We start from the raw sequence: 26,589 nt of genomic DNA, 5'->3' as shown, positions 1-26,589 counted from the left end.
CTTCAAGATCATCATGTCCAACCCATCAACCAATCCAACCCACCTAAACAACTAACCCATGGCACCAAGCACCCCATCAAGTCTCCTCCTGAACACCTCCAATGACGGCGACTCCACCACCTCCTTGGGCAGCCCATTCCAATGGGCAATCACTCTCTCTGTATAGAACTTCTTCCTAACATCCAACCTAAACCTCCCCTGGCGCAGCCTGAGACTGATCTGTACTCTTAAACAGAAAAATCATACAAAAGTTGTCTGAACACGCTCAGGTGTTTTCTGCAGCTGGGGTTTGTTGGTTGTATCTCTTTCTATCCCCTCTATACTGTATCAAGCAAAGACATATCTAAACTCTCATTAACTGGGTTAGAAGTCAGCCTAGCATCTGTAGATCTCGGAGGGCTATTTGGTGCAGAGTAGAATGTGTGGATGTGCGCATGTACAGATATTTTCAGCTAATCCCTTCCTAACTGGGTTACTGCTGAGCTCAGTACTGCCAGCACCTTCATGAGTTTTCATGATGTTTGGGCTTTTCTTCTGGGAGCATCTTGTCAGATGTAAAATGTTAACATCTTGTTAGGTGTAAAAGTGTTAATAAAATAAATAAAGGGAACAAAGTGCATTGTAAAAGCCCTTGAAACAGAAGTCTATTAAACTTTTATGTTCAATTCCTTGATTTTGAATCTTTAGAGGTACTTGACATTTGCAACCCATTAGAACAACCCCTTTCATTGAATTGATGGAGATCAAAACTGGTAAAACTGGCTGGTAAAAGAGATATTTAAAATTGAGGTCTGTAAATTCCAGTGCTTCTTTAGGCATAACTTAGGGAATAGAATTCACATAAAGCTATCTTCCCTGTTTTCAATACGGTATCTCCTGTCTCCTGAGAAACTGAAACAGTGATTATTGGTATGGGGCTTTTCTAGATGTTTTCTTTGTATCAGTAATTTAGGCCCAGGAACTAATTTTTAATGAACAAAAATACTTCTGATAATCTTTCTATTACAGTTCGCTGCACAGAGAACGTAGATTTTTAAACCCCTCATTTTTCTAAATGGCAGCCATTTATAATTTGGCTCAGGTAATGCACAGGAAAGGAATAGTACAAATTAAGTAGTTAATCTAAATAGAAATTTTACCCTGGCAAGTGCTAGCATGTATATGAAAACACAGTCAATTTTGTTTGGCTTTATGATGAGACAACAACAGTTTTAATGTTGCTTCAACTGCAGACTCAAGTCAGAGGTTTGTATTTATAGATTCATAGAACCGTTTTGGTTGGAAAAGAACTTTAAGATTGAGTCCAACCATTATGCAGTGCTTCCAAGTCTGGTGCTGAACCATGTCCCCTAGCACCACAGGTTCTGCATCACGAAAAAAAAGTTTCCCGCATTATGATATGTTTTTTAAATATTGCTGAGATTTGTGCATATGAGCTACTAAGAAAGTAAAAAGTACACTGGCATATTCCATGTAGTAGAGGATTTCTTTTGGTTTGTTTGAATAGCTTCTTGGTGAATCACTTTTTCTAACGTAGCTTGCTCAGCTGTTTATTCCCATCAGAAGATTGTGCTAGAATCTCATTCCTCTAATGTTCAGAAACCTAAGTGATCTGTAAGTGGTGGCGAATGGTGCCACATCCAGCTGGCGGCCAGTCACTAGTGGTGTGCCCCAAGGATCAGTGCTGGGCCCTGTGCTCTTTAACATCTTTCTTGATGATCTGGATGAGGGCATTGAGTCCATCATCGGTAAATTTGCTGATTACACCAAGCTGGGGGCAGGAGTTGATCTGCTGGAGGGTAGAGAGGCTCTGCAGAGGGACCTCGACAGGCTGGACAGATGGGCAGAATCCAATGGCATGGGATTTAACGCATCAAAGTGCCAGGTTCTGCACATTGGCCACAACAACCCAATGCAGAGCTACAGGCTGGGGTCAGAGTGGCTGGAGAGCATCCAGGCAGAGAGGGACCTGGGGGTGCTGGTCGATGGTAGGCTGAACATGAGCCTGCAGTGTGCCCAGGCAGCCAGGAGGGCCAGTGGCATCCTGGCCTGCATCAGGAACAGTGTGGCCAGCAGGAGCAGGGAGGTCATTCTGCCCCTGTTCACTGCACTGGTTAGGCTGCGCCTGAAGTACTGTGTCCAGTTCTGGGCCCCTCAATTTAGGAAGGATGTTGACTTGCTGGAATGAGTCCAGAGAAGGGCAACAAAGTTGGTGAGGGGTTTGGAACACAAGCCCTATGAGGAGAGGCTGAGAGAGCTGGGGCTGCTTATCCTGGAGAGGAGGAGACTCAGGGGTGACCTTATTGCTGTCTACATCTACCTGAAGGGAGGTTGTAGACAGGCAGAGGTTGGTCTCTTCTCCCAGGCAGCCAGTACCAGACCAAGAGGACACAGTCTCAGGCTGCGCCAGGGGATGGATGTTAGGAAGAAGTTCTATACAGAGAGAGTGATTGCCCATTGGAATGGGCTACCGGGGGAGGTGGTGGAGTCACCGTCATTGGGGGTGTTCAGGAGGAGACTTGATGGGGTGCTTGGTGCCATGGGTTAGTTGTTTAGGTGGGTTGGATTGGTTGATGGGTTGGATGCGATGATCTTGAAGGTCTCTTCCAACCTGGTTTATTCTGTGTAAACCATAATTTCTGTTAGGTAGTTAATAGAAAAGAGCGAGCACTTGAAGTGTGTAAATCATATCCAGTATTTAGGAGCCCAGCTTAATTGTTCTGGGTTGCCCTTTGAATGATTATTTGTGTTTCCATTGATACCTGTGTTTCCATTCCTAATAAATAGGCAGCGGAATTAGGTTTTCATTGTAAATGCTTTTGTTCTTGTCTAAATGTGTTCACAGGTGGTTTTGTGGCATTATAGAAAGCAGTGTGGTTTTATCAGATGGGAGTTTTTTTTTTTTTTAAAGAAAAGGTGGAGAAATAGCAGGATTTTAACGTGGGAAATATGAGAGTTTTTCATCCACATAGACAAATAGAGCAGTGAAAACATTATAAGGCAGTGCTAATACCTATTCATTGTTTAAGATTAACAAAATGTCTTCAGGTAGCAAGGTATTAATTAAAAGTTAACAATGAGGAATTCTGACAAAGAGGAAATTACTTGGGTTGTTGATTGTAATTGGGGAGATTCATCCAGGACAGTGTTTGGACAGTATGAGGAAATATTTTAATTCAGAACATGGCCTGAAAAGGTGTCCACTGATTAAGTTTGTGGATGAGACAATGTAAGAGCTGTTAAGAATTCAAAGATGAATTGGAAAATTATCCATGAAATACTAAATGAGTTGAAATCTGGAGTAGTGCATTCATTGGTGTTTAATTACACATAGTGCAAGTTGTGTGTACTGGAGGGCCAGTAGTAACTTCCTCTATAAACTGTATAGTTAACCTGGAGACATCAAATGAAGGTGATCAAGATATTTTAACCAATAGTGTGGTTGTGTGCCACCAATGTGATGCAGCAAAGATGACTGCAATTTTGAGGTGAATCAATGAGTTAGGAATGTTTTAATGTTACTATGCTAGGCACTGATGTGACTTACTGTGTTGTTCTATAGATGATTTAACACAGGAGGTAAAAATTAGTAATACTAGCAGCAACAAAGAGCTCCTGTGTAAAGAAAACTTTGCCTTACAATCTCAGTTTACATATAACACAAAGAAGACAACATTGACGTAAAAACATTAGTCATACTAATAGGAAGAAGTTAGGTTTTGGTTTTGTATAGTTTTGTTAAAACAATAAAATAAAATATTTTAACAAAAATTTGACCATATTGAATAAAGATGATAAATGCATATCAAGCTCGAAGTCTCACCTAAGCAACACGTGAGAAGCTGAAGCACTAATGGTTTTCTGGTGAAGGGTGGGCACTGATACCATGTGTGCTCCTACTTCACCTGTTTAAGTCTGATTCTGACTTTGAATGTCAGCATGGACAAATGAGAGGCGTGGTTACATTTAATCGCTTGGATGGGAGCACACTGTGTTGGATTAGGAACTGGCTGGCTGGCCGAGCCCAGAGAGTGGTGGTGAATGGTGCCACAGACAGCTGGAGGCCAGTCACTAGTGGAGTCCCCCAGGGACCAGTGCTGGGCCCCATCCTCTTTAACATCTTTATTGATGATCTGGATGAGGGCATTGAGTCCATCATCAGTAAATTTGCTGATTACACCAAGCTGGGGGCAGGAGTTGATCTGCTGGAGGGTAGAGAGGCTCTGCAGAGAGACCTCGACAGGCTGGACAGATGGGCAGAATCCAACGGCATGAGATTTAACACATCCAAGTGCCGGGTTCTGCACATTGGCCACAACAACCCCATGCAGTGCTACAGGCTGGGGTCAGAGTGGCTGGAGAGCAGCCAGGTAGAGAGGGACCTGGGGGTACTGGTTGATGATAGGCTGAACATGAGCCTGCAGTGTGCCCAGGCAGCCAGGAGGGCCAATGGCATCCTGGCTTGCATGAAGAACAGTGTGGCCAGCAGGAACAGGGAGGTCATTCTGCCCCTGTACACTGCACTGGTTAGGCCACACCTCGAGTCCTGTGTCCAGTTCTGGGCCCCTCAGTTTAGGAAGGATGTTGACTTGCTGGAACGAGTGCAGAGAAGGGCAACGAAGTTAGTGAGGGGTTTGGAACACAAGCCCTATGAGGAGAGACTGAGGGAGCTGGGGCTGCTTAGCCTGGAGAGGAGGAGACTCAGGGGTGACCTTATCACTCTCTACATCTTCCTGAAGGGAGGTTGTAAACAGGCAGAGGTTGGTCTCTTCTCCCAGGCAACCAGCACCAGAACAAGAGGACACAGTCTCAGGCTGCACCAGGGGAGGTTCAGGCTGGAGGTCAGGAGGAAGTTTTACACAGAGAGAGTGATTGCCCGCTGGAATGGGCTGCTCAGGGAGGTGGTGGAGTCGCCATCCCTGGAGGTTTTCAGGAGGAGACTTGACAGAGTGCTTGGTTGCATGGTTTAGTTGGTTGGGTGGTGTTGGATGATAGGTTGGACGCAGTGATCTTGAAGGTCTCTTCCAACCTGGTCTGGTCCGGTCTATTCTATTCTAATTAGTTAGTTATATCAGAATCTTATCCTTTCATTGCTGCCAGCTCTCTCAGGAGCAGTGGTGGGATGACCATTATGAAAAAGGGTACCAAGATGTTGAACTATGGAGGTTGTGAGGTTGTGTATCAATAGGATTTGTATTAAGTTGTAAATAATCTGCAAGTTAGTTTTAGACTAAAGTGTTTTAACAGAGTGAAATGTTGGCTCTTTAGATAAGGTCTTCTAAGGAAGCAGTGTGTGATTTGGTAGTTGTGTAGATTCTGTGGTGAAGCAAATCCAATTAAAAACCCATAAAATTCTGTTGTACTAACTCCAGGGAAACCTGGATACATTTCATCTTTTGATATGCTGTGAATGTGTGAAATGTATTAACACAAAATGTTCTAATTTAAGGTTAATGTAATATCCAGTTTCTGACAATGTGTGTATATAAGAAAAGGTTGGGAAATCAAATAAAATATGGGAATCATATCTTGATTACATATTTACTTGGGTACATATATATGCAGCTCTTAATTATGCATGCTCTTGTATTCTGTTTTCTGCCTTAAAGAGACATGGGTTTTATAAACTACAAATACCTCTGCTACAAGATTACTAGAAATTAGGTATTTTTTTTTTTTTTCTGGAGTACTTACTGCTCTTGTCCAACTTCCAAAAATTCCTCTAATGCAATAGGTACTTAATACTGGTGGGACACAGAGTCCAGAAAAGATTCTGCTGGAGGAATGAAGCACCTAAAACTCCAGCACAGCTCATTTGCTGTGTTTAGCAAGGAAAATATTACTGTTACAAGTCCAGGTACAGTAGTAATAGTACCTCCATTTGGCAAGTGAAATGAAGTTTTGTTCTTCAGACTGTGCAAGGGAGTCACACAGACACAACAAAAAAGGAGTTGAATGCTTAATTACTTCTGTAAGAAATTGCATATCTTGCACTAAAGACTGCCAAATTATTAAATGACTTTAGCTGACATTAATCATCCCTGCTAGACTGTGGCAATCATTATAAGTAGACTTTTGGTCCCTCTAGGGGTTTTCTCTAATTTCATTGCTGATGGTATACGGGAGCAGTGAGAAAATGGCTGTCTGCTTCAGTGGGAATAATAGAACCTTAATTTTCACACATTGGCATGAATACTTAGTAAGTATTGTAGGTCTGGGTGGAATATAGATGTATTTCTTTCATTCCATTGTTGTTTTGAAAAAATACTTTAAAATGTTTGAATTCTAAATCTTAAGGAAATTGAGTGTTGACAAAATTGAGTCACAGCAATATGGTGTTGGTTTTGTGTGATTTCAGTGAAGTCAACCTCTGCTAGGATTGGTTTAGGTATATTTAAAATGTGAGCTTTTATAAAAAGGTTCCTGTAATGCAATGCTGTGGTGAAAGAATGTCGAAGGGTTGGTATATACCAAAGGATGCTTTACTTGGCTGACTGGGTTTAAAAGAAAGCCTTAAAAGATTATTAATTTGTCTTCCTGTATTCCTTTCTGCAATCTTGTATGTGACAAAGCCCACCATCATCAGCCCTTGTTGCCATATTTGTGGAATACTTATTCCCTAGAAATACTTCACCTACTGTCTTCTGGTCTCCTTCTTTAGTATTGAGTTCTTCCATGGTTACATAGATCTTTGAAAGATTTGATAAACAGAATATGTTTTCATTTATTACTAATAATGACTTTGAAAAATCTTGGCCTGCATAATTGATGATTTAAAAACAAATAAAAAATGTCTAGTGTGAAACCATAGATTGTAGAAAAGCAGTTATTGACTGCAAAGGAGAAGAAGATGCATGTTTTGTGTTAAGTTACTGAATCAGAAAGCTAACAGGAAAAAGCAATTGTGCAGTTATTTGAAAAAGAGGTATAGTTTCACCAGTTAAAAGAGGGTTTTCTTATAATTACCATTTTTCTCTAGCAAAACTATGGCCTAAATCCTAACATTCTGAAAAGCAGACTCTGACTCAAAAGACTGTTGGAGAAGCAAATAAATCCAGGTGTAGATAATGCAAGTGAAGTGCTGTTAACTCCAGTTCTTTGCTCTGGGTGTTGCATGTTCTGCTGTCTTGCATTTATTTAGAGTCAACTCAGCTGTTTGGGTGTTTTTCCACCAAGAAATATCTTTGAGCCTTCTTGTTTGAGGGAGCAGTTGGCCTCACTAGTAATCAGATGACTGCTAGGGAGTAGGCTCTCTTTATGCCCCAGATTACTGGGCTTCTTGGCACAGCTGTAAGCTTCTCTGTGAGATTGGGGACTGGAAGCGAACCCTGCATTGGTCACTATGTTCCCCACATAATTCTCTGTGGGCTGGAGAGGAAAGCAGCAGGTATGGTGTGCTTGCTCACAGAAAACTATCTGTTGATCTAAGCTGAGCCTTCTCCTGTGCTGCTTTCTCAGGATGCTGCCCTCTTCTAGAACGATGGTTTATAAATACAAGCATGTGGCAGCTGAGGCTAACCTGATCAACAATTCTTGATGAACCAGAAGCGCTTAAGTGCTCTGAGTGAATAAGATGTTTTGACTACCTTGCCATATCCCTTTTTTTTTTTTTTTTTTTAAATTAAATACAAATTAATTTCTCAGTGAAAGCAAAGGTAGCGTTAGCTATCTGTGAGTTGCTGTTGGTATAATAGTTTTGAAGAAATAACCACACCTGTATTACTTTCTATGCATGTAATTGAAATAGTACCGAATAGGAAGTGCCAAGGAATTTAAGTCATCAGTGATAGATTAGGATGTTTATTTAAACCTAAATCTTTTGCCAACTTGAATTTACTTTTATGTGATGGTAAAGGCCAAATGAATCACTGAGGTTTGCACTGTGCATAGTGGTTTCATTACAGAAACTCATGTAAATGGCTCAGTCTGTGGACAGTTATTAATGCTGCTATAATCTAGAGGTCTGCATTGTGTAATGAAACAGATGCCTAATGGGTGGTGTATTAATTGAAACTCTCCAAGGACTAGTTTGGATCTTAGTCTCATTTGTTTTTATTTTCCTTAGGAAGCTGATTGTGTGTCTGTGTGAGAGCATTGTGAAACAACGTTGTAAATCTCATGTGAGGGAAAAAACAAATACATGTCTTTAGAAAAGTAATATGCAAAGACAGGAGTTTCCATGTTGTAGAGTAATTTTCCATCTCCTGGAAACTAATGTTTTTTTGGGGGGCACCACTGGTCAGCCTAATTAAGATAAATAAAACTCCTGACATGACAGGAGTGAGTTCATGTGTATGTAGACCTTCTTTGTAACTGAGCTAGTTCTGATATTTGATTTATAATTTTTCTTTAATGCCTGAAGGAGATGAGAGGAGAGTTAAGATATCTGCTGATAAAATGGGCAATATATCTATTAATGCACTGAAGCAGACTGCCCATATATTATTTTTTTTTAATTAAAATGTCTTCAATTCTTTATCTGAAGCACAAAATTAATAACTGGCATAGAACATGAAGTTAATTCGTTTTGCCCTCTTAAGTGTATATCTCTTCTATATGAATAGAAAGAAAATAGGCATTTGGATAGCGTTTCTTCTAATCAATTGATATGATATTTTACTTTGTAATTTTCTTGTAATATTCTTGCAATTACCGGAGTTTATAGCAGGTGGAAACTGCTGTTGGACTGCCTGAGAGGTTCAAGTAGATACAAGTGGTGAGTAAGTAAAATGGATTGCCTTCTCTCCTTGCTTCCTATCAGTGAAACAGCTCTGTCTTGAATATGAGCAGTGGTGGAAGCTGGCAGTCCCCTTCATTGCCATTTTGAAAGGAGGAGATGAATTTATACTTTTAGGAAGAACTTTAAGTAGCCATCTTGCCTTCTACGTGCCCATATTTTTGAGAGAACTGAGCACTTGCACAACAGTGAAAGACACCAAAAATCCTCTCTGAAAGGAAAGGAGCTAATAAGAGACATAGCTTAGGACTTTCATGTTGAGGCATCCTTCTAATCTTCTGTGTATTCTTTAGCTTGTAATTTATTCAGGAGCTCTTTTCTTGTACTATATTTATGATGCCTCATGTAAATTATTTTATACCTCAAAAGATTTTTGTATGCTGAAGGCTCTCATTCTGAGGTCTCTAGTTCTTAGTGTGATATAGAACCAGATCACAGTAATATTTTCTTGCAGAGGAAATTAGATAATTTCATAGAAATAAATTTATGTTAAAAATCTTGTATTTCTTTACACAAATCTTAGAGGGAAAAATAGGGAGCATTTTATACCAGAGTATTTGACTGTTTACTCTTCATATGTTTCTTTATGCACAATATCAATATGTTAATTGCTGCTAGTTTTGATTTCTACTAGCATTGTCTTACCAACTAATTTTGAAAGGAACATCATATAAAATAGTTCATGTTCACTGGAAGTATTTTTTAAGTGCCAAAATACTGTGTCTACATACTCTGTTCTGTAGAAATGAGAATAGAATAGAATAAACCAGATTAGAAAAGACCTTTGAGATCATCAAGTCCAGCCTATGACCCAACACCATCTAATCAACTAAACCATGGCAACAAGTGCCTCATCCACTCTCTTCTTAAACACTTCCAGTGATGGTGACTCTACCACTTCCCTGGGCAGCCCATTCCAATGGCCCATCACTCTTTCTATGAAAGAGTGATGGTTGCCTGGGAGAATAGACCAACTCCCACCTATCTACAACCTCCCTTCAGGTAACTATAGAGAGCAATAACGTCTCCCCTGAGCCTCTTCTTCTCCAGGCTAAGCAACCCCAGCTCCCTCAGCCTCTTCTCATAGAGCTTGTGCTCCAAACCCCTCCCCAGCTTTGTTGCCCTTCTCTGGACATGTTCCAGCAACTCAACATCTTTCCTAAACTGAGGTGCCCAGAGCTGGGCACAGTACTCAAGGTGTGGCCTAACCAGTGCTGAGTACAGGGGCAGAATGGCTTCCACTTAATTTACAGTTGGTGAATTATTTTCTCCAAAATTAAACTGTAATGATGTGTTTGTATAGAGAACTGGCTCTTAATTCATTGGTAGTGCTAGATTTTTGCAAATACAAGTTATTTGCAAAATGAATGAAGTGGTGAGGCAACTAATTTACAGTCAAATAAGCTGCTACTCTATTTTTGCAAAGACAATTTTATGTAGCTTGAAATTTCATACATTCATATGCAACAGTGATTTCACAAAATGAACTGTTTCTCTTCATGTCTTCATCATCCAAAGAATGATGATCTTCATGCAGATTTGGCAAGATTTTGGTAATGTTGTGTTTAATTGCCTTATAGGATGCTACTTTGCAAAACTTCATATCTTTCAAATGGCATTTTCCATGGCATTTCATTTGTTAATTGCTTCCATGTGCATACTCATAATCTTTAAAGTAATAAACATTTCTACAGTAGTTAATATGAAGATATTGCAGGGCGGGGAAGATGACAGCAGATGTTTTGGAAACCATTACTGCCTTAATTTTTTTTTTCCCCCTAATTATAAACTGCAAATTAAAAGTGGATCATAGAGAAAAAACTCTGGACTCTGCATTGGATCTGTGCAGTGTAACTTAGCTTTGAAATCAGCTCTGACTTGAGCTGCTGACCTGCAGAGCTCTTCAAACGGTTGTGTTATTCTATGAAAGCTGAATTTATGTTTGTTTCTCTGAAACAATGTGACTGCTGTCTCCATTGTAACTCTGTTAATGAAGCTGGTTGATAAAACTGCAGCTGAAATGGTGAAATGTGAGTGCCTACCTGAGCTTGAGTTTTACACATAGTCACAATAAAACCAGTTTTGCTTAGTTTCTTGGGTAATGCCTCTTATCTTAGTAGGCCACCACTTGCCACAGAATAGACTGTGTGCTGGTTTGATTGTACTTGCAATATGTGAAGACTTCTTTTCCTAGCCTAGTGACTGACTTTTTTTTAATGATATTTTGTCATTGCTTGTTTGCAAATAGTGCATGCACTAGTAGATATGTTTTAGAGAAATACATAAGCCAGGCAACAATTGAAGTATTTTAAAGATCAGTCAGTCATGATCAATTGAAAGTCTTCAGATTAAATGTCAACCTAAAGGTGATCAAAATAATAGTAAAAGAAAACATTGGCAAGAATAATAAAATGTAACATGATCAGACTTGATGCTCTATCTTACTGACTGTGGATGTAGATTTAAAAGTGAGTCTGTTCCCAAAAGTTGTCTTTCTAGCTTTATGAGAGTGTTAAATGAGGATGTTTCTTTCATCTCTTAAACAGGAGTAATTTTTACAGTAAGAGGAGGATTTTTGCTCTCAAAGGGCTAGTCTGGTGTGCTGGGCCCCATTCCCCTCCTGTAGTCTGGGTGAAGGTGAGCCCACAATGTGCTTTACAAGACCTGTAGAGTGCAAAGCTGGCAGATGAGCTTGATTTAACCATGGACCTTACTGCTGAAATCTGGTGTTGTTTCCGGCCTAGGGGGTGGTACAAATTGTGTTCATTCATGTAGGCAAGTTTAGCTTTTTGAGCTTTGGTTGTTCCACCCAGGGTACCTTGCTACCTCATCTTTGCATACTCTTTGCTGGAGGTTGGACATTTTGGAAATACTGATTGCTAGATGCTGTCTCAGAGAGACAATGCAGCCTGAAAGTCCAAGCTTTATGGTACTCTGTTTGCGACTTATTAGCTGTGTAGTAGGGCAGCATAGGCTGCTCTAAATGTCTGCCTCTATCCTTCCCTCTCCTTAAAAGTGATTAGTTTCTGAAGTGCTGGTAAAAAAGATGCTCATAGACAGATGTGGTAATGGTTGTAATAAGCAATGTGAGCAATCTGGCAGTGTAGGCCTAGAGCCTGACATGGTAGTAGGCCGTGCCCAGCATGAGTGCGGAAGTGGCTAGCAGTATAGCAGAATAGCGCTGTGCCTGCACTGTGTAACCAAAGCAGGGCACTGGTAGCCATAAACATAGAGAGTTATCTTGGAATAACAGGATGCACACGGGGGTGCTGGTGGACAAAAAGCTCAACATGAGCTCTCAATGTGCTCTTGCAGCCCGCAAAGCCAATCAGATCCTGGGCTGCATCAGGAGAAGTGTGGCCAGCAGGTCGAGGGAGGTGATCCTCCCCCTCTACTCAGCCCTGGTGAGACCCCACCTGGAGTACTGTGTCCAGTTCTGGAGCCCCTATTACAACAGCCATGTGGAGGTGCTGGAATGTGTCCAGAGAAGGGCCACGAGGATGATCAGAGGGCTGGAGCACCTCTCCTATGGGGACAGACTGAAGGAGTTGGGGCTGTTCAGTCTGCAGAAGAGAAGGCTCCGAGGTGACCTAATTGTGGCCTTCCAGTATCTGAAGGGGGCCTACAGGAAGGCTGGGGAAGGACTTCTCAGGATCTCAGGTAGTGACAGGACTAGGGGGAATGGAATGAAGCTGGAGGTGGGGAGATTCAGGCTGGATGTGGGGAGGAGGTTCTTCACCATGAGAGTGGTGAAACCCTGGAATGTGTTGTCCAGGGAGGGTCGAGGCCCCGTCCCTGGGGGTGTTTAAGAGCAGGCTGGATGAGGCTCTGTCCAGCCTGATCTAGTGTGGGGTGTCCCTGACCATGGCAGGGGGGTTGGAACTAGATGATCCTTGTGGTCCCTTCCAACCCTGAATGATACTATGAATCCCACGTGTGAACCAATAATTCATAGTAGTACAGTGTGTGGTCACTTGTGAGAGGCCAATGAAGCCATGCCAGCAATGCTCCCCGAGCTTATATAAGTTGTAAAGTTTTTCTTAATACGCACTTCTTCTGTGCACTTCTTACTAGCCTGTCAGCTCTACTGGCTGCTCTGTACTGTGCTTGCTTTATAACGGAACAACGCTGAAGCAATAAAGGAACAATACTAGATCATATTGATCAGCCGTATTGATTCCCGTCTCCGTCGTCCATAGACAGATGCTAAGAACAATGAAGGGTTGGACCAGCTAATAAAAACTACTTTGAAATTCAGTCTCTCCTGTAGAATTTTTGTCGCTCCAACAGAGCAGCAGTTTTCAAGTGGGATGATCAATGCTGCCACACAAGGCCCGACAGGAGAATGACTTTTATATCCTTCTGAAGGAAATAAAAGGCATGTAACTGACGCACTGATTTCTCCTTTCCAAGATGGTTTGCTACTTGTGGGTGATTCATTCAGTAGATCATAAAACTTTGCAAAAAATCTGTGACCAGTAGCTTGCTTGCCTTTTTTGTTATTGTTTGATGTGTGCTATATAACACAGAAGCAAGCCTTCCTTGAGAAGAATGGAGTAAGTCTCTGTAGTACTGGAATTAGATGTAGGATTGTCCAGTGCAAACAACCTTTTCTCTGTGGGAACCAGCTCTTAGATGATATTGAATGCTCACAGAAAAAGTTTGAGCAAAAATCAGAGCAAATATATAACTTACTCTGAAGTTTATTCAATTTCCTTTTTGTTAATTCACTAATATTACATATCTGTATTCATAGGCCAGAAAAAAGGAACAGCATTTTACTTATTCGGATGTCGGTAAGGCAATAGTAAGAGAGGCATGAGATATCTAAGTTCTTTTTAAATTTTAAGAAGAGCAAAACACTGTAATTACTGGACATGTAGCTTCTGCTTTTTCTGCCTCTGCCCTGCTTGCAGGGAAGGTGTTAATCTAAAAATTTTAAAGTATGTGCAACACCAGCAAAAAAAACACCTGTCTGGAACTGATGGCACTAATGAAAGAGAAAAGCTATCTTGAGCCTATGGATCTATGTACTAAGGAGTTTATTGTGGAACACAAACTGATTGAGAGTGAGGAGTCAGAACTAAAGACTGAGGAGAAGAGAACAACTGATCAGAGAACAATATGGTGCTAAATAGCATTTCTACTTTCCCATGGAGCAGGCAACTACTAAATCAGATATATGATAATGCACTGAGGACAATTTTTCAGATTTGCAAGCCTCATTTTGGGAATTGTATGTGTTAGGAATATTTCATATTCAAAATGTGTGGTTGTAATAACATTCTCCTGTCAGCTTCTCATTGGAATAGATGTGATGATCTAAAACAGACCTTTTTTTTAAAAGTGAGAAAAGAAGCAGCAAACATAAGAAGCCTTATGTTTAATACATAAGACATTTATTTTATAAATAGACAGAAAACTGAACAATTCAAATATTGTTAATTTTGCTGTACTCTCACATCTATGAAAGGTGAATTTTGGGCATAGCATCTTGTAAGTAGCTTATAAGCTTCAGAAGATATGATTGCATTTCAGACAATGATCATTCTGATGAATAATCTTCTAAAGCTGAAAATATGTTTTGTATCACTGGTGGTGGAGACTATTTTATGTTCTAAAAGAGGTCTTCTACAGAAATGTTGTTTGTAAGCTTAAACATGTCAATTCCACAGTGAAAATTAACAATTGTTTCAATTCACTTTTTCCAGGTTTATGTGAAATGTTGTACAAACACTCAAAGTGTTCTCCCCCTCTCCCTGTGCAGTGCTGGCTTTGTTTTGGAGATATTGTGTTCACAGAATCACAGAAGGAGTAGGAAGGGACCTCTGGAGACCACCTACTCCAACTCCCCTGCTAATGCAGGTTTCTACTCTGGCATTGACTTTGATCCCTGGTGTGACTCTCTGGGGCTGCCTTTCCAGATATTCAGTGCCTATCACACTACATCTTTCACTTTCTTCTCCTTACAACTGTTGTTGATTTTCCTGAAAGCAGAGGAAGAATAGGAAATGGTGTCTGGAGTAGGGCAAAGGAGCTTCTGGGCTGGCAGTGCCCCACACTCTGCTGTGAAAATACTCAAATACTCCAGTATCTGAAGGGGGCCTACAGGAAGGCTGGGGAAGGACTTCTCAGGATCTCAGGTAGTGATAGGACTAGGGGGAATGGAATGAAGCTGGAGGTGGGGAGATTCAGGCTAGATGTGAGGAGGAGGTTCTTCACCATGAGAGTGGTGAAACCCTGGAATGGGTTGTCCAGGGAGGTGGTCGAGGCCCCATCTGTGGAGGTGTTTAAGACCAGGCTGGACGAGGCTCTGTCCAGCCTGATCTAGTGTGGGGTGTCCCTGCCCATGGCAGGGGGGTTGGAACTAGATGATCCTTGTGGTCCCTTCCAACCCTGAATGATACTATGATACTATGAAATGCTGGTGGGGTGAGGAAGGGGCCAAACCAGAATTCAGCTCTGGTTACATTAAGTTTGGTCATGTTTAAGGCAAGTAAAGAGGGAAGCGATTTTATTTATTTATTTTTAAGATGCCATAATTAACATTCATCCTCCTTCCACAAAAAGCACAGATGGTTTTGTGATCATGCTTTGTGCAGTCTTGACTTCTGTTGAAACTGCTTATTTTGGTAAGCAGCTGATGTGTACATAGAAATTACTTGATACCTCATTTTGCCTTGCTGCAGTGAACCATCTTGTAGACCTGGTGAAAATTCATACATTTCTTGCCAAATACTGATATATGATCATTTGAGTTGGCTGTGGGCTTGTGGCTTGCCTGGACAGATGGGCAGAGTCCAGCGGCATGAGATTTAACACATCCAAGTGCCGGGTTCTACACATTGGCCACAACAACCCCATGCAGTGCTACAGGCTGGGGTCAGAGTGGCTGGAGAGCAGCCAGGCAGAAAGGAACCTGGGGGGTACTGGGTGATAGTAGGCTGAACATGAGCCAGCACTGTACCCAGATGGCCAAGAAGGCCAATGGCAGCCTGGCACCTTGAGTTGGCACAGGTAAGGTGTAGGCACCCAAGTGGTGCCTGAACTGCAGCTTTACTGTTCCAGGAGTAGACTGTCATGGATGCTTCAGTACAGAGAGAAGGGGATCAGAGAAGCAGTCTGTTTGACACAAACTTCTGTGATAGCAGAGAAACAATTTATGAGGAAAAATCTTCTATGGGGACATAGTTTCCACAGTTTGGTTTAGGTGTCTTTTGTGTTACTCGTGCACCACTGGTTACTTCAGAAAATAGTTTACCAGTATGTGAAGAAGATGCTTCCCTTTGTGCATCTCTATTATACATGGAAGGTCCTTGAGGTGTCAATGCCCTGTGTAGCATGTTTTCATGGCATTAGTTTGGTCATAGTATGTAGCTGGCTAAATAATGAACTTAATTTGTTTTAAATCTTTTTAGGGTGTCAGGTAATGATAGGACTAGAGGGAATGGGGAAAAAAAACACCAAACAACAAAAAACTAGAAATGGGTAGATTCACATTGGATATTAGGAAGAAGTTCCTCACCATGAGGGTGGTGAGACACTGGAACAGGTTGCCTAGGGAGGTGGTAGAAGCCCCATCCCTGGATGTTCTTAAGGCCAGGCTGGATGTCTCTGGGCAACCTGATCTAGTGTGAGGTGTCCCTGCCCATGGCAGGGGGATTGGAACTAGATGATCCTTGAGGTCCCTTCCAGCCCTAACAATTCTATGGTTCTGTGAAAACAAAGAGGTATGTATGACTTTTGAATTGGTTTTGAGTAATGCATATATATGTGTGTGAATATATATGTATAAAAATGGGTGCTTAGACTAGTGGTTAAGACTGAAGAATCTGAACTGACACTGTTCTTGTAATCTTATTTAATTTAAAACTTGCATTTTAGGGATTTTAGTTGTAAAGAGCTGTACAAAATGAATATATATTTGTAGCAAAGATACTAAACGTCATAGGTGTCTCTCCTTTGAATTGCTTTATTTGCTGATGCCCTCATGATGAGACTCAGTTAGGTGAGGGGGCTCATCTGTAAAAGCAGCAACAGTATTTTCTGTAGTCCTTGTTTAACTGGAGAACTTTGAAGTTGCTGCTTTTGCTTTCCCCTGCAATCAGTTAAAAAGGAAATTTTTTTCTGAAAGGAATTTGCATCACAAGATTATGCACTGCTGCAAGATTGATAAGAAAACTCCCACGGGTTCTCACAATATTGTGAATGAATGTAGTACTGTAATAACTTGCAAAGTATGGAGACAGACTGTAGTTTTTTGCTCTTTTCAGGGGTAAATACAGACTTGGAATTTATATTAAAGAATAAAATGTTAACAAGTCACTGTTTGTATTGATCAGTCTAAACAGAGACAATTACTGTACTGATGAGAACTATTAGGTGTAGATGCTTTTCTGTGAATTAACTTATGATCCTCTTTGACTTTGTGTTCCCAAACTATAGTGCTGCCATTAATGGGAAACAGATTCCTTTACTGAAGTCTGCTATATCTCAAATCTGCAGTAATTGGCTGGTCATGAGTGGGGTTCCCCAGGGCTCATTATTTGGGCCAGTTCTTTTTAATATCTTGATCAGCTGTGTGGACAAGGGGACTGAGTGCCCTCTCAGTATGCTTGCGGGTGACACCAAGTTGGGTTCAAGTGTTGCTCTGCTTGAGGTTCTGCAGAAGGATCTAAACAGCCTATCAGTGGACAGAGGCCAGTTGTATGAATTTCAACAAGGCAAGGTGCAGGGTCCTGTGCTTGGGTCACAACATACTCATGCAATGCTACAGGCTTGGGGTAGAGTGGCTGGAAAGGTGCTAGGCAGAAAGAGGCCTGGGGTGCTGATCAACAGCCATCTGAACATGAGTCAACAGTGTGCTCAGGTGGCCAAGGCAGCCAACAGCATCCTGGATTGTATCAGTGTGGCCAGCAGAGGTAAGGAAGTGATCACTGGGGAGGCCACATCTTGAGTACTGTGTTCAGTTTTGGACCCCTCGCTACAAGAAAACACATTGAGTCTGAGATGGGCAACAAATCTGGTGAAGGGTCTAGAAAGCAAGTCTTAGGAGGAGTGGCTGAGGGAACTTGGATTGCTGAGTCTGAAGAAGAGGAGGCTGAGCAGAGACCTCATTGTTCTCTACAACTATGTGAAAGGAGGATGTAGGGAGGTGGGGATCAGCCTTTTCTACCTATTATTGGGTGACAGGACAAGAGGAAATGGCCTGAAATTGTGACAGGGAAGGCTTAGAGTGGGTATTAGGAAAAATGTCTTCACTGAGTGATTGAGCTTTGGAACAGGCCACCCAGGGAAGTGATGGAATCACTGTTCCTGCAAGTGTTCAAAAAAAGTGTAGATGTTGTGCTTAGGGACATGATTTTGTGGTAAACTGACTTGGTAGTGTTGGGTTAATGGTTGTGAAAGCCCCTCTGTGTGTTCAGTTAATATGTCAAGTTGGAAAGTAAATATTTGAAAAGCAAGACAAATACAGCATCTGGCATGGCTTTTTGAAAGGGTTTGTTGTTTGTTTTGTTGTTTTTGGTGTGTGCCTGTGTTAGTTTTTGAAATTACATTTAATGTTTCTCATACAGTCCCAGTCATTCTTCTCTCTGGAGAGTTTCTACAGAGATTTTCAGTGAGAACTTCCCTTCCAGTGTGTCTGGCAGCTTCTCTTTTTTCAGAGAGAGGATGCTTTCTGGAGGCTGCTCAAAGTGCTTGCTGTAAGAAAAGCAATTTTTTTCCATCTCTCATAGGATTAACCCATTATCTGTGCTTTCTGATAAGACGAATCAGCCTTTGTCTCTATCTCTCAGTATTGGAAACAATGGGAATTGGTGCCCGCTTCAGACAGGACATTTCTGCCTGATTATGTGAATGGATTTGAATTGGATATGTTTTGGCAATTCAAATACTGAAAGGAAAGTTTTGCATATCTCAGAAAGTTTAGTCTGTGTTAATAAAATATGGTTAAAACTTGATTTCAAACAGGTTGATTTGATCCAAATACACAGATAAGGGCATCTATGAAAGTGCAGTAACAGCTCTTGGAGAAGGAGGAGATTAAACATTTTTAAGTTCAGGCATTAATAAAGAAGTGTTCTTGGTGTAATATGATATACTTTCTACATGTGCAATGCTTAATTTGGGCTGGTTTTAACATCCCTAGTGTATGCTTTATAGAGGTTTTCAAGTAGATTTTTGTCAATATTTTTGCTAAAAGAAAGATGAATTGGGGAGCTGCTGTTAATAAGACAACATAGAGCTACAGTCTTCCAGAATTAAGCATATTAGCATTATCCTAATAGGTACAGATAGATCTGTGATTGACTAAAATTCTGGCTGTTGCTGAAAATAGTCTTATTAATGGGGAGAGAGCTATGAACACAGTGATGTCTGCTACAAGTAATTTTGAAGGCACAATTTGTATTCTTTCACGTCTTTTTTTCCCCCCATTTATTATGAAGCCTTTATTGTATGCAGATGCATGTGCTACACTTGCCAAAAAATGAAAAACATGAAAAAAATACATTTAAAAAAACCCTTTAAACAGATGGAAAAAAACTTAAATGCACCCTTACTCGTTGAAACTGTGATTTCAAGAGCAGTTCTGGAGGTTGCTGCTTCCTCATTGGTCTAAGATTGTAACACAAGTCAGTCATAATTCTAAACATGAACTAAATTATGAAAATGGCATCAGGATGATGTAGTTAACAAAAACTGTTTGGCATGATTATCTCAAATACAGTTTTTTGTATTTTGGATTGCACAGTTATCAATTTTTTTTTTTTTAGATAAGGAGCATCCTCAATATTAGAGGTTTATAAATTAAAATATCAAGCAACTTATAGTAATGAAGTATTCTATATTCAAAATAGGTCTTAGAACAGAATAGAATTAACCAGGTTGGAAGAGACCTTTGAGATCAAATCCAACCTATCATCCAGCACTATCTAATCAACTAAACCATGGCACCAAGCAACCCATCAAGGCTTTTCCTAAGGTTCTTCAGTGATGGTGACTCTACCACCTCCCCGGGCAGCCCATTCCAATGGCCAATCAATCTTTCTATGAAGAACTTCTTCATAACATCCAGCCTAAACCTCCCCTGGCACAGCTTGAGACTGTATCCTCTTGTTCTGGTGCTGGTTGCCTGGGACAAGAGACCAACCCCCACCTGGCTACAACCTCCCTTCAGGTAGTTGTAGACAGCAATAAGGTCTCCCCTGAGCCTCCTCCTCTCCAGGCTAAGCAACCCCATCTCCCTCAGCCTCTCCTCATAGGGCTTGTGCTCCAAACCTCTCACCAGCTTTGTTACCCTTCTCTGGACACATTCCAGCAAGTCAACATCTTTCCTAAACTGAGGGGGCCAGAACTGGACACAGGTGTAATTAATGTTTAAACTGACTGATATGTATCTGTTGTGACTATATGAAAGTGTGCACAAGTGTGGTAATGATTATTTTTAAATAGAAGAAAATAATCTGGAAATGTTCAGAGAGAAAAACGTAAGTCCTTAGAAAGACAAGTGTACATTTCAGTGACCACTTCTGATGCTACTCAGTATATGCTGGTTCCTATTGATTGCTAGTGGGCCTTAAATGGTATTTTTTCTTTTCATAGTAGTGGAATACAGTTATGGTGCAACTGATTGCAGACAGTTTCTGCATCATGTATTCAATTATTCCATTTCCAGTGAGCAAAAGTACTTGATAGGGACATAGTAGTTTTAAAGATCAGAAGTTCAACTCTTAGCTCCTGCAGCAAAATGCACTTATTATTTTCCCTATTATCTGTCTGGAAAATTGCACTGTTTCAACTGGAAATTTCTAAGTAAGGTTAATTGAGCAATGCATAATAAATAGGGTAAAAAAAAAAAAGTACTTCAACTAAGATTAATCTGGTTAGGCTGTTAATTATCAATAGGATTAAGTTCAGCTAAAATAAGGCACTTTTAAACGGTAACGTGAATAATGAAACCAGTAATGGCAATGTCCCAGGAATGGTTAGAAGAATTTTGTATAAATCTCAAGTGAGTTTTTTGGGATGCAGCATCTAAAATGGATAAAGGACTTTGTAAGAGCTATCCCTTTAATCTTCTTGAGAATCTATAGGTTGCTACAACAGATTTAAACCATGTGTTTCTTATTTTAAAATAGAAATAATTTCTTGGTATTTTGCATATTCAAGAGTATTACATGGAAGTGAATCCTCCCAACTTGGTGCTAGTCACGTTTCTGCCTTTGGTTTACTGCAGGTGTTAGGGTGATGTACTTTTCAACAAGAATTAACCTTTTTTTTTTTGCAATGCTGAAAGTCAGTCCATCAGTTTAGCTCACAGATGATGTCCAACAGAGGTTGTTTTGTCACTTTTGTACGAAGAAGAGAAGGGAGGCTGTTTTGTATATAGGTTAAGGGTCTGCCAGCTGTTTTTTCTTGCTTTAGTATCTAAGTGTTGGTGAATCTAATCTACTTTTCCAGTCCTTGTGTTGCGTACTCTGATACCTTAAAAACATTGGGTTGCATTTGTACTGGAGTTCAATGTATGTACTCTTTAGTAATTAATTTACGGTCTCTCAGTTCCTTTAATTCAGTTTCTCATTGCAGGTGATTCAGCAGCTTTTTCCATATGGGATTCCCATTTCTATTAAAGCTGTTGTTCTGGGGACTGTGTTTAGGGTGAATCTGTTAAAGATGAAGCTTAGCTTAGGCTGATTTTTGGTGTTTCTTAGCATGCTCATACCTTAGTCCTCATGGGCTTTCATTTAGAAAGCACTGCCAATTTTGCTTTTTTTTGGTGGATTTTTGGGTAATTATCTTTTTTGGTGTTGCTGTTCTTGTTGTTCCCATGGATTATTTATTTATTTATGTTCCCCAAAGTGGGCATTTTGAGAGCCACTAAAAAAAGAAAATTAAAAATGCTTATCCAGGCATCCATAACATCAGCAGAGAGTGACATGGGAAACATTGGGTTCATGAGATTTATGCAGCATGGGTTTGATGTTTGGATATTTTTCTTCCATTACGGCAGGACAGCTGCATATCAGCACAGCCACCTTTTCCATCCTGTAAAAAAAGAAAGCAACAGTCCAAAGGGTCATGTGCATTCAGCGGGTATTGACTTCAAGCAAATTAGCAGTCAGTACAATGTTGTTCAATACTTGTAAAAATACCAAGATGTAAATTGGATGCATGAGGAAATTTCACAACACTCCCCAGAAATTCTGATTGTTTTAAGGGTCAGAGCACTAAGTATTTTGAATTTCATGTTTGTGGAATTTTTGTTGTTGTTCTTAGGGTTGGTTTTTTGTTTGCTTAGTTGTTTGTTTTTTTTTTTTTTCCCCCAAAATGTCATTCTTGAAAGGTATAAATCTTAATAAATGTTGCTGGTTAAGTTTTGAGATTAGAAAATATTTGGATCAATTTTGCTTTCTGTTGTAAGTTTTCTACCATAACAGCAGTCTCTTCAGGCATACTGAAAATGTAGCAGATAAACCTAAATTTGGTGCCTACATTTTGGAGCATCTTATTCTTTCATCTTTTTCAACAAAAGTAGCAATATTAGTGATTGTTACATCCACAAATGATAAAGTACTTCATACATGGTAATTAACTGTGTAGCCAAATTGCCCTTGTTTGATATAAGTAAGTTTTGTGGAGCTATCATATGATCTCACAACAAATTGATGTGAAGTATTGAAAAAGAATTAGGTGTCATTCATACTTGTGTCTTCACTCCTTCATTTGTTTTCTGCATACCTTCACCTGGTGCCTTGTTTCATTCTCTACCAAATTGATGTGGCTGTGTTTTTGGTGATGAGTTTTTTATGGAATAACAGAATGTTAAGGGTTGGAAGGGACCTCTAGAGATCATGTAGTCCAAGGTCCCTGCCAAAGCAGGATCACTTAGAGTACATCACTCAGAAATGTGTCCAGGTGGGTTTTGAAAGTCTTCAGAGAAGGAGACTCCACAACATCTCTGGGCAGCTTCTTGCAGTGCTCAGTCATCCTCACTGTAAAGAAGTGTTTCCTCATGTTTAGGTGGTGCCTCCTCTATTCTAGCTTATATCTGTTGTTCATTGTCCTATCACCTTCATCCTGACACTCACCCTCCAGATATTTATAGATATTAATAAGATCCCCTCTCAGTCTTCTCAGGACTAAACAACCCCAGTTCTCTTAGTCTTTTATTCATTGGAGAGATGTTAAAGTTCCCCCAATCATCCTTGTGGATCCCTGTTGGACTTTCTCCGGCAGATCCCCTTTTCTCTTGAACTGGGGAGCCCAAAACTGGACACAGTATTCCAGGTCTGGTCTCACCAGGGCAGAGCAGAGGGGGAGAAGAACCTCCCTAGACATGGTTTTTTGATGCAGCCCAGGATACCATTGGCCCTCTTGGCCACAAGAGCACATTGCTGTCCCATGAATAACTTGCTGTCCACTAGGATGCCAAGGTCTTTCTCCGTGGGACTGCTTTCCAGCAGGATGGCCCCCTAGTCTTTAGTGGTGCCTGGTGTTATTCCTCCCCACATGCAGGACCCTGCACTTGTCCTTACTGAACTTTGTAAGGTTTGTTTTCACCCAGCTCTCCAGACTGTCCAGATCTTGTTGGATGTCTGCACAACCTTCTGTATATCAACCACCCCTCCCAGTTTCATCAGCAAACTTGCTGAGGGTACACTCTGTACTCAGGTCATTGATGAAGATACCAAACAAAATGAGACCCAGTACTGATCCCTGGGGAACACCACTAGCCACAGGCCTCCAATTGGACTCTACACTGCTGGTCACAATTCTCTGAACTCTCTTGTTGAGCCAGTTACCAATCCACCTGGTAGTACAGTCATCCATCCCACTTTTCTTGAGTTTCCCTTCAAGGTGTCATGGGAGGAGTATCAAAAGCCTTGCTGAAGTCAAGGTAGACAATAATCACTGCTCTTCTTTCATATATACTTTTGGTCATGTCTTCAGGGAAAACTGTGAGATTAGTCAAGCATGGTTTACCCTTAGTGAATCCATGCTGACTACTCCTGATAACCTTCTTTCATGTGGAAGAGATAAAGATATAAATTGTCAGATGAACTTGTTTAGTGGACTTTTACCCTGCTACCCTCACTGACCATTAGATTTCATTTGCAGTGATAGACTACATTGTTCCATAATTGGGTGTTTTTCAGACATTATTACTTTCTAGCACAAAAGTTGGTACTAACACTGTTTTTCTTCTGCAGACAACTGGCAGTCCTTTTTTTTATTATTACTATTTGGACTCACCTGAGATCAGTATAGCTTTCCTCCCCTTTTTTTTGTTGTTTGTTTGTTTTGTTAAGAGACATTAAGAGCTAAAACAGGTCTGAAATATTCTGAAATCACAGAACATCCCTAAATATGCTTTGTAAAATAATGATGATATTTTTTTCTTTCTTTTCTTCCAAAAGTGATGCTGATTCTCCCTTCATTCCTTCTAGCACTTTCACCAATACAGTTATATTAGGTAACAACAATTACAAACTGATTTTACACATGTGAGTACTTGACTTTGCCATTTTCTTCATTATCAAAATGATGTACTTAATGAGGAAAATGTTCTGAACTTTCAGTGAGATCACAAAAGCAATTACTTGAAATCAATACACCTTTTTTTCCCTTCTTTTTTCTTTTCTTCCCTTCTTTAATGAATGTAGCCATTTATGGGAGACTGACCTTTGTAGATTTACTAAGAATTCCCCTGTCTAAACTCAGCTGCAGGAAACTGTTTTAAAATCTATTTTATGTAAGCTTAAAGACTAGTTTATCATTGTTACAAAACTTGAGATACCAGATTTGGTTGAGGAAAAGGTGGCTGGGAGTCTGTAGGTGCTCAAAATAACAAAGGCAATTGTTGTATTCTTATTAGAGATTTGCTTTCCTGATGCTTATTTGTATGAATTAGGAAGGTAGCTGCCACGTTTTGTGTAAGGCCACTTTGTCAACTTTCTAGAAACTGGAACAAATACATAGGCAGGCAAGGGATTCTCTGCATGTTCTGAAGCCAAATGTAATTTCTGAGTGGTAGTAGTAAAATTCTCTGTGCTAAGAAGATGTATTTAGTTGCTACAACCATCACTCATGGATGCAAATTTCATTGTGAGTACTTTTGGTCTCAGGGGGTGCCTATGGTGTGTCACTTAGGAGAAAGGGTTTGCTGCCTTAGCATGTAATAACTATGTCATGATAAAGAGAACTCCTGTTGGCTTGCTTTAATATAGCTGGAGTACTAGCAGTCCAGGGTGAACTAGAGATGACTGATGGAAAAAATCTGTTGCCTACAGAATAGATTAAAGAAAATTTCGTCTTTTGTCACTAACAGAGGCTGTGATGAAAACTCCCATCAGGGCTCAGGGAAGCCATGTGGAAGTTTAGCTTGAGAGGAATTTATTTGGAGCCACGCATCACTGGATCCACTGCTCACAGATCACCTTTGCTTCAAATGACCTCATCTGCAGATTAAACAAAACTTCATAAATTCCTTTTTTTTTTTTTTTGGCAGAATTAAGAGCCCACTGACCCTGTCAGAGTATGGTATTTCAAACTTACTGCTTAGACCACCTAACTCCTTTTCCCTGTCTCACTGAAAGATGATTGTATGGCTGCAGGTGACATTGTAAAATAGAGCTTAATGAAGGAGAACTGTCCAAGCTCGGCTTTCCTTTATCCTTTTACCTCTGCTCAAGGTGATTTTAAATGCGTTTTTGAGTACACTATGTAATGAACAAGGCAGCAATTATTCCTTGTCAAATTTATGGTTACTTGATTATTTACATCAGCTGAAAGAGGCCAAAATCAATGGGAGCCCTTTTGTACTAACAGTGGAACTTCATTTTATCCCTGTCAAAGACCTAATTTGCCTCAGCAACTGCTACTGTCAAAGCAGGGCAGAACCTCTTTCCCTGAAGATCTTAGACCTAAATTGCTAAGGCTGCACTCCTCTCTGCTGTCCTAAACAAAATGAAAACATACTGAGAAAACTAACTTCTAGAACTTTACAGCACATGAATGATGTCTGTTATTTTCTGGTCCCCTGTATGTTTTTTAAAGCTTTCCCTTCTGAATCCCCCTTCTGACAAATGAGTATGTTTCATGCTCCCATCATTGACCTGTTTTTCCTGCTACACCGTAGACATTTACTGTACATACTAAGCATTACATACAAAAAGTCTATCTTAGAGATATTTTGTTATTCCTGAGGAAGCTGTTCAATGTTTTGTTTGGTGAATGTTGTATGGAAACACCATAGTTAAATAATTCTGTCAGGAGAGAATGTAGCTCTGAATTATAGTGTTTGCAAGTATGGCTAGCAATGTGGCCTGCATACTACTTTGAGTTATTTATATTGTAAAATGGCTGAGCCTGGTGCTAGTTATTTTGCCTGTGTAGCAGGGCTTGAACTACCCCATGCGTGATTTCAGTAGAACTCTCGATATGAGCTCAGAATTTCATTCATTTTAAAATCCATGTGTTCCTTAATCTGTGATGGCCAGAGCCACTGCAGTGCAAAGTCTCAGGTGAGCTGTGAGGTCAGAAAATAGGGCTTTTATCATGTACCAGAGAAAAATGCAGAACCCATCACAGGGGAGAGATTCCTTTAGCAGGCATTAGGTTGCAGTAATAACAGTGAAGGCTCCTTTGTTTTTGGAAGTGTCTAACAAAATAGAAAGAAGCATTTGTCATTTATGGTGACTTTTTTGAGCTATAGAATATGATTCTTTGATGGGCTTCGTTGCCTTGCAAGCAGGCTTTCATTTGTTTGCTTTAGCTTTAGTTATATAAACATTAGACTTTGCTGAGATGCTTCTTGCCTTTAAGGTCCCTAGTCTCAAGGGGAGCTGCAA

The 26,589-nt window shown here is 40.4% G+C and overlaps 1 protein-coding gene across 7 annotated transcripts in view; it reads left to right on the top strand.

The window, feature by feature from the left end:
* Positions 1-26,589, top strand: part of UTRN (utrophin) — a 389,650-nt gene that overhangs the window by 218,290 nt on the left and 144,771 nt on the right. The gene's annotated exons all lie outside the window — the stretch shown is intronic.

Source organism: Melanerpes formicivorus, unplaced genomic scaffold (genome assembly GCF_026170545.1).
Source record: "Melanerpes formicivorus ecotype bairdi unplaced genomic scaffold, bMelFor1.0.p_v2 SCAF_2, whole genome shotgun sequence".
NCBI lineage: Eukaryota > Metazoa > Chordata > Aves > Piciformes > Picidae > Melanerpes > Melanerpes formicivorus.
The sequence above is the reverse complement of the archived record's forward strand: the minus strand, read 5'-3'. Positions and strand labels throughout refer to the sequence as shown.